The sequence below is a fragment of the Lonchura striata genome, chromosome 2 (assembly GCF_046129695.1).
Source record: "Lonchura striata isolate bLonStr1 chromosome 2, bLonStr1.mat, whole genome shotgun sequence".
Lineage (NCBI taxonomy): Eukaryota > Metazoa > Chordata > Aves > Passeriformes > Estrildidae > Lonchura > Lonchura striata.
Window position 1 is genome coordinate 33,939,487 of NC_134604.1, and position 14,655 is coordinate 33,954,141.

The 14,655-nt window shown below is 34.8% G+C and overlaps 1 protein-coding gene across 8 annotated transcripts in view; it reads right to left on the minus strand.

Annotated features, from left to right (window-relative positions):
- The window catches only part of TENM4 (teneurin transmembrane protein 4), a 1,541,819-nt gene that overhangs the window by 1,061,234 nt on the left and 465,930 nt on the right, over nt 1-14,655 (minus strand). The gene's annotated exons all lie outside the window — the stretch shown is intronic.

Below are 14,655 nucleotides of genomic sequence, written 5' to 3' on the forward strand. Positions count from 1 at the left end.
TTAGTTTCTGCTATTATTATTATTTTTTCCCAAGTCTGATCAGCATAAGGAACTTGCCTATATATTATATCAGAAATGATAGAGGAAATTAATAAAGATTGAAATGATTTCTCTTATTATCTTTAATGAGTAATAAAACAACTCATTTCTAAACAATAGCTGAAATTTCCCTCCAGATTGCTAGAAGATATTTTTTCAGTTCCACATATTTTTTCATCATTCCTGAAGGTTATCATTATTTGCCTTTCATCTTTAACAAATACATGAGATTAACAAAAACAAAATTTACAGATTTTAATATAAGTTTAAAGTATTAAAAAAATATCATCTTACTGTTCTTCATGCAATTTTAGGACAATCAGTAAAAACAAAGGCATATAATTCCAAAAGAGATGAAAAGATTAAATTGTTGGCATTATTTCTCAGTTTTAGTTATAATGTAAGAGTAAGAGGAAATTGAATAGATTTGAATGAAATAAAATGTAAAGCTTGTTAAGAAAAACTTATTTCTTCATAAGTTCCTTATTGAGCTTCTAAAACTCATTGCCTCAAGAAACCTGTGAAGTGGCCCATGAAAGCACTTAGGAAAGAGGCTCGATTTCCGAACTTACGGAAAAGTAAAAATCACTGGGCTTTAGGCTTTACAGCCTGAAAATTTTCTAGAACTTCTCACTGAAATACCTTGGCCTTTGTGTTTCTATGATGAAATGACCAAATGAAGTAGTATAAGGATAGCCTTGGATCACTAGTTCTGGGAGGGATGAAAGAACCTCAAAGGAAGAAGCTGAATTATCACTGATTTACTTTCAGTTTCTTTATGTAGGTATGTCCTTAAAGGCTGAGGCGATGTGTATATAAGCAATCTGTATTTCAATGCAACTGTTCTTACAACCCCAGCTATTACAGAATAAACACCTAAGTTACAGCACCCATTTTTAGACCCTTTAAAAATACATATTTTCCTAGAAACTAACAGGAAATACAGAGGTCTGTTTTGACCTTCTCATCAAATTTGTGGCTCACAGAGACAGACCTCCTTGTTTCAGATCCAAGTACCAATTTCACGTTTGTGCCTGATTTTGCTTAAATTTTATGGCATAATTCAGAAATACTTTGCTAGCACCTTCCTGTTGAGTGGAAGATCTCAGTGAAAAGGTTTCATAGTCATAGAATCATAGAATATGCTGATTTGGAGGGGATCCATCAGTGTGGGAATCCAGAGCTTCCCTCTGGCTGCCCTGGAAGGCCTGGGACCCTGGCAGGGGGTCAGGAGCCCCCTTGTACATAGCTCCCAGAGACACTGTCTCTGATCTCTGTCCATGGAAAAGAGTTTTCAATCTTACAGGATGAATTACAAGCTCTGACTGTTTTATATAAGTAATAATTAAGTGTGGCACGGGTCCAAAAGTAAAATTTTAGGATTCTAGATTAGGGGTTCAAAGGGGACAAGATGGAGGAAATTGGGTGTGTTTTGTTCTTTTTTTTTGTTCTTTTTCTCCTTCTTCATGCCATACTCTAGGGAGTAAAGACAGGATTGACTATGTTTTCTCTATTTTATCTAAACTGGTGGCAATTTTGTTTTCAGTCTCTGTATTTTTTTTCCCATTTGCATGTTGTAAGAAAAGATAGGCTGTCAAACAAGCAAGGAAAAAATTTTTTTTTTGCTATAATTCATTTTTCAAATTCCTGTTATTTGAATTGTAAATCCTGGAGGTCCTTTCGCTCAGAAGAAGAGACCAGCAGGTGGTTTATGAATCAAAACTGCAAAGCTTTTGTTTGATTTTCAACAGAAAAAAAAAGTAATTTTGTGTGGATCACAAAGTTAACCAGAAAGAGATGAAAAATAGTCCAATCAACCCTCCAACACTGCAATTCTCTATTCCTGAATAATCAGATCCTTCAAACTCTACACTAGAATTTGCTCTGCAATTTACACTAGATTGTAAGCTCTGGGTGACTGTTTTCCCCCATTTCCTTAAGTTTATGTTAACATGGCTGCAACATAATGACTATTTCAAAATAAAATCTTAAGTCACATGGATCACATGAATACAACTTAGGAACCACATTTTAGCCCAGTCTTCATGTTCCTTGCATGCAACTGGCCAGTCCTATCCAGAAAACTTGATATCCATTATTTCTAATTCCTCACACATGTTATGCATGTCTCCATGTGTTTTAGTCAATTTATATTCATATTCAGTGTTCTCAATGTTCCCATTTACTGTAGCTTTAAATTCCTGTGCATATATTGATTTCAGTTCCATTTACTCCCAGTTCACCTTGACATTACTGGGAAGAGAGCCATACACACAAATCTTATGATGAATTGGTATCTTTTCAAATAGATGTGAAAGTAAACACTGCCGTGATCAATTTGAGATACATTTTGTCAGATATTATATATTTTTTAAATTTTCCATCTATTACAATAATGTATGAGTTATTGGAAATGTTGGTTCTCATGAAGAAAAGAAAACCCTCGTAAATTCCACTGAGTAACAAACTACTTTGAATGACTCTATATTTGCGTAGCTCATAAATATGCCTGGTTTCAGCCCTAGATTTACTATATTTTTAATTTTCCAACAGATTGGCTATAGTTTTAAGGCTTTCATCTGAAGTCTGGTCTATTTAAAGGGCACAATGTATTTAACTATTCAAAAAGACTTTTGATCCTATGAATGCACTTTGCTAGTAACGGGATAGTCATTTTCCAGGCCAGTAAAAAGCTATTACTCACTGGAACACAAACAGATTGTGAGAGGGAAAGCTCATACTGATGGCTGGCAGCCTGACAAAGGGAAGTGGGAAATATGGCCCTTTCCTGAATTAAGTTGCATTGACTCTATCTGTTCCAAACATTTGACTCCTTTCTTCTTGTGATACTTATGACAATAATAGGATAACAGATTTATGTCATGAAGGCACTGACCTTTGTCAGAAAGAACATTTTGACAGGAAAAGATGTGATATGCTGCTCCACTCTATAGTTTTGACAATGACTGACAGTATGGCTGTATATCGACAAGGCAAAGCTTATGCTTATGTTTTTACATTGTCATCCTTGGATTAACTCCTGGGGTTTTGTCATCTTTGATCACATATCTTTTCTAATGAAATGCCTAGATAGAAACAATTTACGCTGCCTAGAAGCCTTGATTCACCTTACACCCATAGAAGTGACTTGTGTTCTAAGATGAATTTTGGGCGAAGGACAGCTAAACCTAATGAACACTAATGCTTCTGTTCCTTTACTCCTTGGTAAAAATGCTCTTCTTACCTTAAGGAAGTCTAGTTTATACTGCCTGTTTTTTGAAAGTTTTATGTTGATAATGCAATTTGATTCTTCTAATTTTTCTATAAAATGGTTAGATTTGATGGAATGTGACTAAACTTTAACTTTTAGAAGAGAGGTGTTACTGGAGGGAATTTAAATATTTAGGATATGATCAATACATGGGTGAAATTATTCTTTTTGTCTTGAGGATTGATGGGCACAGGCACTTCATCATCAAAGCAGCAAAGAAAAAAACCATCTATCCAGGTAGTTAGGCAAGGCAAAATGGAAAGAGGCACAGAAAAAACATTTGTCCAAAGAGAGGCTGCAAATGTTCAGAGGATTTTTAAAATTAGAAATTATGACTTCCCATGTACACTTCAGTTGCCAAACTGAACTGTTAATCTTGCCTGTTTTTCTTGTGTGTGCACTGGCCTCTTATTTGATGGGGATTGCAGCACAGTATTCTGCATTTTGTATTTTGTTGGTGTAGCATGAAGAATATCTTTCATACTGTGCAAAGCAAACAAAATTGACTTCTATGCCCTTGATGATCTTATCTCGTAAACTCTTACCCATGCACAACTTTTATTCACTTGTAGTTTATTTCTGTTCACAGTGAAATCACTGGTGAAATTCCCACCACTTCCAGCAGAGCAGGATCAAAATCAGGAATATTAACATTGACTTTTGTGGGAACTCTCAGAGAACAAATCAAACTGGAAGACAGTCTTTCACCTTCCAAGATTTGGATATAAAATTGCATCACTTTTCATTCAGCTCTTTGAGTGACATATAATGAGGTTTCATTGTTCACTATGACACTTTGACAAATGTTGTGTTACTATTGCTCCTAAGAGGGACTATACAAAACATCCCCACTCCAGAAGCATAGCACAAGTATAGTGAGAATCCAAATGAATTATGCATGAAACATGAGAAAGGAAGCAAATGTTAACTAATCTCAAAATGGGTCAAAATCATGACAATTTAGTTAGTGACAAATTAAGTCATTTTTCTACAATATTAACCGACTGTGCCCCTTTTGATTTGTGTCCCTACTGATTTGCAGAGCACAAAAGGTCATTTTCTAGGCAGATGGGCAATTTCCCTTGCAGAGGGGAAATTTAGCTTCTACATGCCAGACATAATGAGAACCAATAAATTAGGCAAAACTGCTGTTTACCTAAGATGAAATATTGATGGCCAGGCCCATGAGAATGCTAATGTCTACATTCATCATTTTTTTTAAGTCTTGAAATTTAGAGCACAGTAACAGAAGTTGTGATAGATCTATATATCACAGATACAGTAACATTAGAAAAGGTACCAGCCTTACAGAATGCAAATATAATGCAACTGAAAAATTTCAATTGCTTCTACATTAATTTTAGTTTTATCAGTTAAAATGAAATGGGATGTAAAGCAGCACCAAGTACAAACAGTATGTATGGCTTGAAGTACTGAGAGCAGATTAGAAGATCTTTTCACTTTTATACCAGTGACTAGAAGCTGGTATGCAAGATATGGGACATGATCTGGTGGTCTTTATCCCATTCCCAGATTTGTGATGCCATATGTCTCCTTCATATGGCAGTGTAATCTGAGCACAAGGATTAGAAGAAACCTTTCAAGACAGGAAGGTACCATATGACTGAATAAAGTAAGATTAATATCTTAAGTTAGGAGAATGAAAGTGATCCATTGTTACTAAATGCCTTAAACTCCAAATTTTGAAGACTGTATTCTGAAAGAGAGTATATTTAAAGGCATGAAAGCAAGTGGAAAATAAGTTAAAATACAATACTCATTTAGCATGACAATATTAAATGCCATTAATTTGGTAATTCAGACAACAGAATGGCCTGTAGGAAACTGTAAACACAAACATCCTGTCAACATATGCATGGAAATCACAGAAAGGTTTCTCTGCAGATTTGTGCACAACTGCACAACTTTTTGCAAAACTGCACAATGTTTACTGGCAGGACAGTTTTCAATAACAGAGTGCAGTGATGGATAAATGCAAGCATGGATACCTATGGATGGACAGTATTTGCATGGATAATACATATGGAGCTCTGCAAAAGAACAGGCCATAGTGTTTGTTGAGACCTTATGTGTGATGAACAGAGGTAAGATCATGACGGGAGAAAGTAAAGTTGTGTCAAGCCTCTGCTGGTCAGTCTGATCAAAAAGAGACAGTGACTGAAGCTTCCTTGAAAACATCTGTTCATTAGTCTTGGTTTCCATGGAAGACACTAGTCATATTTGCTACAAGGGTAACACAATAATCACAGAAACTTCCAGTTTGTTTTAATACATCTTCTTGAATGAATTGAGAAGATCCCTGACAAGAAGGACTTGAGGATACTGGACAATAAAAAATTTCTTCAGATGAGGAAAGTGGTGATTCCCCCTAGCTCAGCTACCATAAGAATTTATCCAGGGTACAATGCCTAGTTTAGTGCCCTCTTGTATGAGAGTGACATACTGAGGAAAGTCCAGCAGCAGCCACTAAGAAGATCAGTGACTGGAGCACATGACCTACAAGGAGGCATTGCACGAGCTGAGAGTGTTGAGCTAGATTAAAAAAATGCTGTCTTCAATGGCAAAGGAAACAATGATAGACTGGATATATACGATTACCACCTGTGAGGTCCACTGTAAAAATAGAAGTGGCAAAAAGGAAAATTCAGCTTGAATATTAGTATAATAGCTTTTGTGATGACAGTAATTTAACACTGGAGCAGATTTCTGTGAGGCTGTGGAGTTTCCAACATTGTTGATGGTCTCCATGAATTCCTGAAAAACCTGGTCTGAATTTGAAGCCGGTCCTACAGAAAGTTGGACTAAGTAATCTCAGAGAGTCTTTCCAATCTTAATAACTCCATAATTCTTTGACTTTAGTTATATAGCAAATAATAGAATAGAGGAGAGCAAGGCATAGCATCATGGTAGTAGGAGGCAGCAGCGAGCACAGTTTTCTTAATAGTTTTCTAAGGAAATGTTAGTAGAACAGTGCTTGGAAGCTGAATACAGCTGAATACAGTGATTTAATTTTCCAACATGCGAAAAAGAATGTTTTAAGTAGAACTTTATTCTGAAACAACATCCTGAAACCTTCAGCCACTGTTAAAATACAAAAAAAAAAAAAAAAAAAAAAAAAAGCTTATGCAATTAAAAAGTATAAAGAAGAAAAAAAGTAGAGAAGACAATTTGCAAGTAAGATTGCAAGTAGTGTGATAGGATACAAATGATATTGATCTAAACCTTTGGCTCCTGGTATAGCTCCTTTGCACTGATCTGCTGAGCTAGTAAAACTCCTGGGAATTCTCCTTGTGTAAGGAAAATCCTAGCTGGCAAAGAAAGCAAGCATGGTCTGCTTTGCTCCAGGGTACTGAAGAGAAGATCATTTCCAGGGCAGGAGTGGGAAACTAAAATAGCTCCTTATAATGGATACTTGTTTTGACAGTAATGAAGACTATCACCTCTCCATATAAGTACCTAAATATATAGAAGTATATATACATATAACTATATGTTGAGCAATGAGACTATTGAGAACAGATGTGCATTTCATAGGATTTTTATAAAAAAGTTTCACTTTTTAAACAAACCCTGCAACAGCACAAAAGCTCATGATAAACACTAAATTTTGGACACATTTAAATTTTATAAAAATAATTTAATACTATAAAATAATGCTAGAGAAAATAAATCTTTATTTCTTATTGGAATTATTTCTTCTGTCAGATTTACACTGCTTTCCACTGCAGTAATTGAAATATGATGCTGAATTCTGATTTTTATTATATAACAATATAAATCCAAAGAGGTATAATTATTTGAGTGGGTTTTTTGAGCATTTACATGGTTTACCAAGAGCAAAATTCATTTCATACATTTCCAGCATTCAAGCATTTTTTGTAGGTCAAGGGATAACTGATTATAGCGCAGAAAATAATAATATAATCAACATTTTAAAGCACATTCCTTTTGAAATGAACTCTTATTTACAAAGACTAATGAGAAAAACATTAAAAATATATTATTTTAAATCTATATTAGTTATATATTTGTGTTTTCTTAGGGTAAACTGCTGAATTCTAGACAAACATACCCTGCACATAAATTTTATTTATGAATAATGTCAAGGTATAATTTCCAGTACAGCCCAGAGACTGAAAAGTCTTCCTCTGTCATTCAAATTTGGTCTAGTTCTGGATTCCATATGAAATTTCAGACAGGAAGATTTATGTAATATGCACAGAGTGCATTAATCCACTGCACTACAAAGTCCATTAATTTTGAATACTGCTATCAATTTGGCTACATGGCATGGTGAAAGTGCATTATTACCTTTATAAAAAGTTCTGTACTGATACAAGGCCTCATTTTTACTTTCTGGATGCTTTATGCAGTTTTGCACACACACATGAATAGGCAAAAGAAATCTCAAAAATTATACATGTATGTTATATATTCACATTTATATTTATTTTGTTTTAGTATCAGTATATCAGGATGCTTGCTTAATTAAATTAGAGATCTTTAACTTGTTTGTTTTCAGTTAATCTTTGCAAATTTACATTCGTCATAAATGGAAGTTAATGAAATTATATACTAACAATAGAAGGTAAACCCAACTATTCTTTTTTCTTTTTTTTTTCTTTTTTTAAGATTTAAAAGAATCAGACTAAGAATCTAAGAGGAAATTTTTGAATTGGGTAAAATATTCATTTTTATAGAAGTAAGATCCACTTTTCTGCTTTAGAAGAAAGACTCACATTGTCTAGATTCAGATACCTGTAACATTTACCTTCAATGAGGAGGGAAGAACCAGATACTTCTTGATAAAGTTGGAGCATGTTAGCATGTAAATCCATTAACCAAACACTCTCAGGCTGAACTCAACAGGTTGATGAGGTGGACTGGCAGAAACCCCATAATATAATTATTGAAATATAGTTTCAATAAATATAAGGATTTTTTTTTTCTAATTTGACCTGCTTTGAGCAGGTGGTTAGACTAGAGGGCTTCTGAAAGTCCTTCTAAAGTTATTCTCTGAATTTAAAGAGAGAGTTTATTGCCATCTTCAGCTAGCCAATGGATATGTATAGGATAAGACACAAGCTGGAATTCAAGAAATTCCAGATAAATGTACAAAAAAACCTCTTCATCATGACAGGAGTCAAGAACTTGGAAAGAGGACAAGAGAAATTATGACATTTCCAGACTTTGAGATATTAAGAACTTGTCTGAAAAAGATCTGAGCATTCTCATATAATTTTGAGGTTAGATAGCCTTGCTGTTGGTGGACTTCACCAGCTATAAGTTCATTTTCCACTGAAATAATTAACTGATTTGGAACATATAAAATTACCATAAATTTTTGTTCCATTTTAAAGTCTTGCATGAAAAGCCCCTTCCAGGAATTATGCATTATTTTTTTTTTTTAATAGAAATATCAACATCTGGTTGCAAATACACTCCAGAGCAGCATTTCTCTTCTCCACACATATTCCCACACACATTCAGTGCATTATTTTTCAGCAATTTCTGGATCAAATTTGCATTTGCAAAGCTAGAAGCCCTTCTAAAAATATGGCTATTTATGTATATGATCAATCCCACAAAATGCATAGGCAGTAATTTACCACAGATTTCTGCTGCACTTGTAAATGAGACAGAATTGGATAGAGCTGGAAATAATCAATTATTCTATGACCTAATCTGATTTTTGTTTAGTTTTGAATTGTCTCCAAGACATGCTTATAACACGTTAACTGAAAAAAAATCCCTCACATATTTTTTTTCCAGACTCAACTTTATTCTCCATTTTCTCTGCCTTCTCCCAACACCAGCTACACGGTGGGAGGGAGAATGGGGGCTGTGGTCAGTTCATCGTATGTTGCCTCTGCCACATTTTCCTCCTCAGGGAAATTCTTCACACTCTTTCCCTGCTCCAGTATGGGGTCCCACTCACATGAGACAGTCTTCCATGGACTTCTCCAGCAGGAATCCTTCCCAGAGGCTGCACTTCACACAGGGCTCCAGCATGAGTCCCTTCCATGGGGGGCTGTATTTCAGGGGTGTCCGTCTTGGAGCTGGCTGGCAATGATTCCCTTTGCCATGGGGGAAGCTTCTAGAAGCTTGTAACAAAGCCATCCCTGCACTGCCCCCAATATCAAAACTTTACCACACAGACCCAATATATATGGATTGGCATCATTGATCAGGGTTACAATTTATCTGCTGGAAATGGTGAATTGTGCCAGAGATAAACTATATTTTCGCCTTGCCACAATAAAGGTTTCATCTTTCATCACAAAGCCTCAAGATTGTCTCTCAAGAGAGGAAATATTGGCAGTGATAATTTAAAAGACATTATTAAAGAAACAAGATAGAAAAACTCTATTCAGTTTGGTTTTCATCAGTGTTTACTGTGTTATCAAATTGACACAAATCTCACTGAATTGATTCACTATAAAGTGTGCACAGTGTGGTTCACATTATTCCCCTCAAAGAGTATTACTTTTATACCACACCCTCACCATTCAGCTTTGCTTCTCAGTACACTCCATATCATGAATATTTTTACCCAAGCAACATTTAAACAGGAAGAGACTTCTTTTTTATAGTACCTTCAAATTAATTGTATAAAATTGTAGCTGAAACTTCAGAAAATCTAAAGATAGAAGAAAGAGGATATTTTTCATCACTATGGAACATTTCCTGATTGGATTTCTTCTTCTTCTTTTTTTTTTTTTTTTTTTTTTTTTGGGACCTACTATATTTTAAATAATATTCAGTTGAAAGTATATTGCACAATTCATTGTATTCATCCAGTTTTCCACCATAAATACTAGAATATGGTGGAAGGAAACATGTGACCCTCACCACTAATAGTCAATTCCTGTTCATTTATCAACACTGATGTTCTAGCTGCAGTATCTTTCCGATATTTCTTTTTAGATATTTTCATTCTTTCAGTAAAAATGAAGTCTGCAGGGTTTTTTTTCCTTCTCTTCCATACTTAAATTGTATTATAGCTTTGCTTTGACATTTTCTGCATGTTTGAAGTGAAGTAGTGAAAAAAATCTATACATTTGGATTATTAGGATTAAAGGGACTTTTTTCATATTATTTCTACTAGCAATGTAATTTTTAATATTAAGTTTAATTTATAGCAGTAGGAACTAAAAACCATGCCAATAACTTCAGTGAATTTACCCTAACTTTCACTGAGAAGAGGCTTGACAGTTGGAGATCATTGAAGTTAGTCCAGATTTACCTCAGTAATATTTTAGACAATGAATCTGAGATTTGTTTACGGAAGTATAAAAGGGGAATTTTCAGAGGACAATACAAGGCCAAATTTATCATGAACAACATCCCTGGGAAACCAATGACTTAGCTTTTATTTGCTGAGAACATTCTCTTACAAGCTGGATGGCTTCTTGGAGGAGACAAGAAAGGGCAAAATCCTATTTACAAGCACTAGTAATACATTGTAATATCTCTGACATATTTCTATTAAAGTATTAAATACAGCTGAGCCCTTAATGACTTTCAACAAAGAACTGCCAGTTCAAAATAGCCATCTTTAGGGTCTTGTGTTTGTATTTTTTTTTTATTTTGAGCTATCTTCTTGAGCTATCTTATGTGGCATAAAACATTACTTATCATTTAACAACCTGAACAGCCATTAAAACACCATCTGAAACAAAACATATACACCGTTTATTAAGTCCATTTGTGTATGGCATTGGCTTCTAAAACCACCCAGTTTTGTTAATTCAATGATTAGACAATAAAAAATATGTTCTGCTCATTTGTATTAGTGTAACATCTAATAAAACAACCTCCAAGCCAGAACTTGGAGAAGAAACTTATTTTCATATTATTCACAGTGAATTGCTCTTGATATTAATTACAAAAGAGCAATGATATTGAATCCATTCCTTTTTAGAGCCTCCTGTACCCTGTAGTCTGACTGATCATCATTTTCCTTTTACAACATATCAGGGAAAATATGATACCTATAATATAGAACTGGACATGTACAAGCTGAAATGATCCAAATTAGTTGCAAAACCAGCTACTAAGTCACAGCTAACAATGCTGTGTTCAAGGCTAGGAGACTGCCAATATAGGAAAAAAGTCACTACCTAATGGAAATAAGTCTTAATGTTGATGAGACAGGGAAAATTAAGGAAGTGATACAGAAGAGTCCAAGATAATTGCATTCTGCCTTAATCAACTTGCTATTTAATTTTTCTAGCTAGGGTCATTTATGGTTTCTTAAAATCTGGGGAGACATTTGCATTGTCCTGCTGGGATCAGTGCTATTTTCTATCAATTTAGGTTTGGTATTGTCCTTGAATTATAGTCAATACTGTAGTATAAACCAAGCTTGGTTAAAAATAAAACAAAAATAATCATACGAAAAATGCTTTTTTTGCTCAGTCAAGTAACTGTGGTTTTAACAACTCTTACATATTTAGAAGCTGAGAGAGAGAGAATGAGACATTTTGAAAAAGAGTTAGTTGGGAAGATGGAGAATTTAAGGAGTTCTCAAACCAAATTTAGAAAAAATTTGAAGGTAGAAATAAAGACACAAGGGATAAGTAATTTCAGAAAACTTAGAAGAGATTAAAGAAGCAATTTGCCTACTTATATACAGCACAGATGAGAAAGGTGGTTTCTATAATTTTGCTTTAAATTTGTCAAAAAAGTTCTACCCCCATGAGGAATAATTTCAAAGAAAGATACATGAAATTCAAGATACATGAAACTGGTGAAACAGCACCACTCAGAAAGACTTGCTTCAAATTTTACACACGATGATCAATTCACATATGTAATCAAGACAGACGTTTCCAGGAAAAATGTGCCCTACATTGTGAAATTGAAACAGTTGGGGTTTTTCTACATCTGAGAAATAGAAAACCTAACTTCTGTTATTTCCTTCTAAAAGAGTCAAAAGATAATATCATATCTATAGAAAATCAGCCATGGATGCCAAATTCTAAAACTTGCTTTGTTGAAAGCCTTAGAGGTATTTCTGGTGAGTTAATTGCTCCTTTTTTGTAGAATTACTATGTAAAATGTTGTAAAATAAAGATAACTGAAAGTTTCTCCTGTGGAGTTCAATACAAGGAGACAAAGAGACAAGGACTGTGCAAAGACCATGATCTTTTCCTGTTTCCATGGTGATACAGTTCTGGAAAAGATACTCACATTTAAACTGGTGGATCCTTCTAAAATATATTATTAAGTTAAGATGTAACAGTGCTTTTTAAGCATTGGAATGAAGTTCCTGAGCCCCATTCAAACTCTTTCCATCCCTCCCCATTTAGAGAGCATGAGCTAAGAGGAATCACAATGTAGAAAGGCCACAGAGAGCAGGAAAATTCATGAAGCCTCACATTCTGAAAAATAAAGTATTCAGATGTAAAATCTCCAAAAACGGCTCACATTCCTTATGCATTTATTGGAATACAGAATTTCTGGATAAAAAAGTCTCAGAGATGTGTCTATTTCTTGATATGACATCTTCATAATCTACCTATATTGCTGCATGCTGGAACTTAAGACTCACAATTTACTGAAGACATGAATTTTAATGATTTGGTATTGAGTTTTCTCTCTTATGCATGCACTTACAGTAGTAAGGAAGATGAACCATTTAAATGGAGATAGAACGTGTCATGATATTAATCATACCTATTAAAAATTAGACAAGCTACTCAGCATCCATTTCCCTCTTGCAAACATCAAACCTTGAAGCTAAGGTTAAGAAAAAAATGCTCAATGTACTTATGTTAGGCCATCCTTGAAATCAGCATAGGTCTGAAAATATGTTAATAGGAACATAGGAAAATTATTTCTCATGAGAAAGAGAAAGACAAATAGTCATTGTCTGTTATCACTGCAGGGGAAGTAGAATATAATATATGGAAAGATCAATCTCTGTTTAGCTCATTGTTTCTGGTCCTGAACAGAATTATAAATATTCTAGACTCTTCATTGCAGAGTGATTTTTAAGTCTTCACTGAGAACCAGGAGTGAGGAAGTGACTGTTCTGTAAGAAATGTGCCCTTATTTTCACTGGGGTGTTTCCACTCTTGATTGATTGCATGAGTTTGTCCTGCTGTGTAGTTGTAGCTTGGCTTATCCTGTGTTGACAACATGAGGACACTGCTGCCCAGGATGAAATGTGCTACATCCTGCAACATGCAGATGAGAGATCCATAAATGATGACGTTTCTATTTTGGTGTTATCTACCATGGCAGTGGTGGGGATCTGTTGGTGTTAAGCTCTGTCACACAAGTTATAAACATATTGTCTCCTCACTTTACCTAGAAAATAATTACTTAATTAGCTTTCCCTGGTAGCATCCAAACTCCGCTGGACTATTTTTCCTTCAAGGTAGATCAACTGGGACATTTATTTCTGTCTTGACTTTAACTTTGAAATCTCTTTTTTCTATTTCAGATACAAAGAAATATTAATGTGCCTGACAACTGAGTTAATGTTTCACTCTAGCAACCACTCTATTCTATTAGCCCTGCTTATAAGTCTCTATCAAAAATATCCTTGAATTTTCATCCAGAAGAGGGCAATAATGGTGATGAAAGGGCTGGAATGAACATGCTGTGAGAACTAGCTGAGCTTTTGTCTGATTTGGAGAAAAATGGGTGAAGGGTGACTTTATGTCTCCTCCCTGAGGAGGAAAAGTGAAGATGGAAGTGTTGATTTCTCTGGTATCCAGTAATAGGACAGGGGAAAAATTCAAAGCCACAGCAAGGGAGGTTAAGTATGATATTAGGAAACATCTCTTTCCTGAAGAGTTGCTCAAGCAGTAGGCTTTCTAGAGAAGTGGTCAGCGCCCCAGTCCTGACAATGTTTAAGGGGAGCTTGTATAATGCCCTTAGTAACATATTTTTACTTGGTCAGCCCTGAGGCAGTCAAACAGTTAAGCCAGACTGTTGTAGGTCACTTCAAAATGAATAGCCATATTCTATTCTATTCTATTCTATTCTATTCTATTCTATTCTATTCTATTCTATTCTATTAATTTTGTAACTATCAGGATAATTACTAAATGTGTTCAGACAGCATTCTGCAAATTTCCAATATCTTTTTCCTGTCCTAGCCTTTCAGAGAAGTCCATATTTTTGTTTGCCTATACTCTTTTCATCTACTCTCCCCAAGAGACACCCAGAAGTTCATATACAATCAACAATTTCCAGAGAGGTACTAGTGCTAGTGAAACAAATTTCAGTAACCTGGTTATTTCCCATAAACTAGTACAGAAAATCCTTTGCTTCTTTTTTGTCTCTCTCATATTTTCTGTCTCCTCATT